Source organism: Schistocerca nitens, chromosome 7 (genome assembly GCF_023898315.1).
Source record: "Schistocerca nitens isolate TAMUIC-IGC-003100 chromosome 7, iqSchNite1.1, whole genome shotgun sequence".
Lineage (NCBI taxonomy): Eukaryota > Metazoa > Arthropoda > Insecta > Orthoptera > Acrididae > Schistocerca > Schistocerca nitens.
The window spans coordinates 455,321,029-455,326,691 of record NC_064620.1 but is presented as its reverse complement, the minus strand read 5'-3'; positions in this window follow the sequence as shown (position 1 = coordinate 455,326,691).

Here is a 5,663-nt window from a genome sequence, read left to right as displayed (position 1 = left end):
TTCTTCCTCTGCACCATAATTCATTACATCTTCTTGTTGAATATCATTTTTAGTTTCAGGTTTATTCTTGCACTGAGAGAGATACTTATAACCAACGAAGGCAGAGAGCAGCACTAAAATAAGAAATAGGTATAAGTAATGCAATATCATTTATGGGTTTAATGTACAGTACATTTTATATGAAACAGAAGTAACTTTAAAAAAAAAAAAACTTTAATTTGTATCATGTATGAAAACAGCTATTTCAGGTATCAGTACATTATTCATTGTATATTGGAAACCATTGCTCAACATAAAGTTTTCAATCCCGCGTCTGGCCATCCTGATTTACGTTTTCCGTGATTTCCCTAAATCGCTCCAGGCAAATGCCGGGATGGTTCCTTTCAAAGGGCACGGCCGACTTCCTTCCCCGTCCTTCCCTAATCCGATGAGACCGATGACCACACTGTCTGGTCTCCTTCCCCAAACCAACCAACCAACCATAAAGTTTCTGGTAGATTGGAAAGTTTTCTTTCTATAGTCGTTCAGTATGAATCAGGATGGAGTTTCTTTTATGCTATTCAGTTTTATTTCTGTGAATTCCATCACAAGAGAAACTGTTTATATGGTTCTGAGTGTGCTGTAACCTCTGCTTTAGAGCATACTTGCAGAAATATTGTTATAAGGAAATGGAGCTATTTATGACTTTCTGGCTGCATAAGGTCTTTGACATTTTCTGAGTAATTTTCACAATGTAACAGACAGTTTTACCCTTGCACAGTCTGCTACAATCTCATGGAACGTTAAACTCTAATCATTATTCTCTCTGGTAGCCGCTAGTATGGGTTTCCAACATTTCTGTGGTGCTGAAATCTATGGACTTCAATGTTACCTTCCCTCATATGTATCCATAAGTCTATTAATTCAGTGTGATGGGGAACAAGTGCATTTCAGCATCGTTTCATAAACCAAGTCAATATAACCATTAAAAAAATACCATAACATCCACATGTAAAGACAATGACACCAGACAAAATCTTATTAATAAACTGAAGTTGGCTAACTACACAGACCAGGCACATTAATAATGACCACTGTCTATTTCCAATGTCAACTTGCAATAACTTCACACAGACAGCAAGTGGCAGCATTAGCATTGTAGGTTATATAAAGCATGTCAAAAGAGATGAGAAAAACAGTGCAGTCATTGGCTTAATGCAAAAACAGAAGCAATTTAGATGACATTCAACAGGGTATCATCGGCCAAGTGCAAAAAAGCATTTCCAAAATGGCTCAATTTGTAAACTGATCATGTGCCGCCATGGTAAAAGTATACCATGCTTGGCAAAATGGTACTATCTAAAACCAGTGCTGAGGCAGCATTGCGCACTATGGGCCATAGATAGCAGGGGTGACGACAACTGTGGAGATACTTATGGTGAACAGATGTGCAACTGTTGAGCAACTGACCACCCAGATGAACCAATAGGCTACACTCAGTGTCTACTCAATGACTGTAGTAAGTGCCTGGTTCATGCTCCAGTGCTGACTGCTGTTTGTTGATGAAAAGGGCTGGAATTTGCATGCCAGTACTGCAACTGGATGCCTGTTGTGTGCCGACAGGTGGCCTTTTCTGATCAATCATGTTTTACACTCCATCAGACAGATGGCTGTCGGCATGAAACATCTGAAAGCAATGGGTCCAGGATGGCGAATGGAGCATTATGATCTGGAGAATATTTTCATGGTATTCCCTGACTGATCTTATCATTCTGGATGACACACTGGATCAACATAAGTATGTATCTATCCTTGGAGACTATGTCCACCCCTATATGCAGTTTGTTTTTTTCTCAGAATGATGGCATCTACCAGCAGGACAATGCAATGTGTCACCAAACTCATAGTGTATGTGCATGGTTGGAAGAGCACCAGGATGAGTTTACTGTATTACTCAGACCACCAAACTCCCTGGATTCAAACCCAATCAAGATTCTGTGGGATCATCTTGATCAGGCTGTTCGCATCATGGATCCTCAAAGAGAATGCCACAGAAATGCTGAAAAAGCTGACTTGACAAATGACTGAAGATAGACACCAATTATTACACAAAAGCCTCCTCACAAAGTTTCAAGAACTGATATTAAGAGATAATTTTAGAAATATAGTTCAGCCCCCTCTGTATCACACCTGTAGGGATGGCAAAGACAAGAACTGATTAATTACAGTACACACAGAGGCATTTAAGCAGTTATTCTTTCTAGAATGCAGTAGGAGGAGTACGTTCAATAGTAAATTCCATGCTTTTTCCTTGATCATCATGGGTTGATGAATTCTGTATACCTGTAAACATCTAAATCTTTTTTCTGCATGAACATTAAACTTTTGAAGTGTTTGTAGATGCTTTCCCACTCCAGTGTTATAACCATGTATTGCATTACTAGCAACAACAAATGAAAATCATTAATATATTTTAATGAAAAGGATTATAAAAACCATTTAAAGAGGCCTCTGGAAGACAGACAGAGAATTCAAACCCATATTTTAAACTGCAAAACCTTTTCAGGGGCAGAAGTGGACTACAATTTACTGGTTATTGATTATGAGCTACACATTAAAACTGAAGAAATTGGAAAAAGATAGGAAAATAATGATGTGAGAAATGAATACATTTTAAGAACCAGAGGTTTGTTGAGAGTTTCAAAGATAGCATTAGGCAACTATTCACTGAAACAGGTGAGTGGAATACAATACAAAATGAGTGGGTAGCTTTGATAGACAATATACAGAACCCATGGTCTAGAGGTAGCATCTCTGATAATGGATCAAAATCTCTGGGGTCTGAACCCAGCCACTGCCAAAATCTTGAACAAAAATCATCAGCAATAGCAGCCAAAGAGTTGCAGTATAAGAATTCTCCTTTGTTCTACTAATGACCATGTCAAAGGAGGTGGAGGAGAGGACAGAAGTTCATAGTAGAAATAAGAGTGAAGAAAGACTAACTCAATTCTGCAATAAATTTCAGCTAGCAATAGTGTATATATTGTTCAAAAATCACCTGAGGGGGAGGTATATTTAGTAAAGGCCCAGATACACGGAAAGGGATTGGCTGAATTACATCATGGTCAGGTGGATATTCCGAAATCAGATGTTGGATTGCAAGATGTATCCTTGAGCAGATATATAAACAAATTTAGTAATGATGAAGTGTGGGCTGAAGTTTAGAAAAGTTCCAGAAGAATCAAAGTGGAAAGAAATGAGGCACTGAGGAATGATGTGGTGTGTTTGAATTTCTTTAGGTTGTAGATGCAATGATAATGAATACCACAGCAGGCGATTCAGTTGAAAACAAATGGACATCTCTAAAAGGGCAGTCACAAAAGCTGGACGGACAGACAAACATAGGAACAAAGATGGTAACTGTGAAGAAACCTTGGGTAAAAGAAGAAATACTTCAACTGATTGACAAAAGGAGGAAATCCAAAAATGTTCAGGGAAAGACATGAATACAGCAATATAAGTCATTTAACAAAGAAAGAAATAGAAAGTAGGGGGAAGCAAAGGTGAAATACATGCAGGAAAAATGTGAAGAAATAAAAAAAAAAAATAGTCAATGGAATGACAGCATATAGAAAAGTCAAAACAAACTTCCGTGAAATTAAAAGAAAATGCATCAATATTAAGAGCCATCATCTTCATTTGCTCTTTATCCAGCATCAGGCAAGATTGGGACATTCCTTGGTACTGATTTAAGAGACCATGGGCATATTGCTGGTCCATAGTGTCCACCAGGCATAATACTCCAGTTATCGGGCATGTCGCCATTACCAGGTGCATTGACGAACTGAGGGCATGCAATTGACTTATATCCCCTCATGCAGCAATTTCATGGAGATGCTTTTGTTGGTATCTGTGGTAGCATTGACATTGTTGCCCTGTCTGGTAGCATTGATGTTGTTGCTTTGTCAGCCCTGGTTGCCTGTTTGGTGGGCATCTTCCTAATTGGACCCAGAGCTGGTTTTCAGCTTTGCTGAGATTAAAACTGTAGTGTCAATGATAAGATTATCCCTGGTGTGAATTTCATTGGCTTCTCTAACAACACTGTCCCAATATTTGCAAGTCGGCACTAAAATCCTTGTACAGTTGAATTTGATTGCACGATATTCTGACAAACACTGAGTGCTCTGTGACCACTGAGTTGTTGGGTTACATTAGTTAAGTGTACTGCTGGTGTCTTGGCATTGGTCTTCAATGCTGTCCACTGCTTGTCCAATATATGTCATGCCACATTGGCACAGAATCTGGTAATCTGGTACACCCTATCCATCCACAAACCGAGGATGTCTTTGACATTCCCCAGTAATGCTTGCGTTTTATTGAGTGGGCAAAGGACTGTTCTTACATAGTTCTTTTTCAGTATGCACCTGACTTTTCCCAATAGCACACCAGGATATGGTATAAAGGTTGTGGCTACCCCTTTCTCTGTGATTTCTTCCATCTCCACAAAGAGTGCACTTAATCTGCTATTCTGTGTACCCATTTTTTTGGAACACAGTTCTAAGACATTCCAGTCCCTGCAGCAGGCCCTCTGCATCTTAGGTGGTGTGCACCCATGTAGTAGCAGTTTTAGTAACCCATTCCTCTACACAGGTTGGTGGCAGCAAGACATACAGGTCAGCATGCATTTTCTTCCAATACACACCTTCACCCAAGGTGCTAACAGCAATTCTCTTGATTATAGCCTCCAAGAATGGTAGTCTTCCTTCTTCTTTCATCTCCCTAGTGAATTTGATGACAGGATCTATAGAGTTCAGATGTACAAGGAAGTTAAGGAGTTTGTCTCTGCCATGAGACCAGATGATGCACATGTCATCCACATAATGGAAAAAGCAGATGAGTTTCCATTTGGATGACATCAGGGTCTCTTCCTCAAAATGCTTCATATACCAATACAATCACTGCCTCTCCCTCCATTTGCTCATAGTATTCTCCATTAAATAGAAAAATATGTGGAGATTAGCATATGCCTGAAAAGGTCGGTGACCTATTCATCAAATTTCTGATCAATGAGTTCTAGTGACTCACATAGAGGCACCCTAGTGAGTATCACCATCATACCTGAGTGTTTCAGCCTGAAGTTGTTGAGGCATTTCACAAAATCTACAGAGTTGTGGATGTGATGTGGGCATTTCCCACAGGTATTTTGCAAGAAAATATGTGGGAGCTCTAATGTTGCTGACAATGGAACAAAGTGGCACCTCATCTTTGTGAACCTTAGGGACTCCACAAAGTCTTGGAAGTACAGATCCTTGCAGTGACAATTTACTGATGACCCTCTCTAGTAACACTGATTCCTTGAGAAGTGACCTGGTCTTGCTCTCCATCTCCTTGGTGAGATCAGCACTGATGTTCCTGCAAGAGTCGTCATTTATTTTCCTCTGCATCTGCTCAATGTAGTCTTTGAGGGTGAGAATAACAGTGGCACTGCATTTGTCAGCAGATACAATAACAACCTCGGGGCACTCTCTCAGGTTCTGAATGGTTGCCTTCCCTTTGCTGGTAATGTCTGACCTTGCAGTCTTAGTTCTCATCAGAGGATGAAACGTTTCATGGCAAGCTTCTTCTGCTGCTTCAGGCAGTAGTTTGCATGGCAACCTGTTCAACTGTACTGACTATGTCCATGA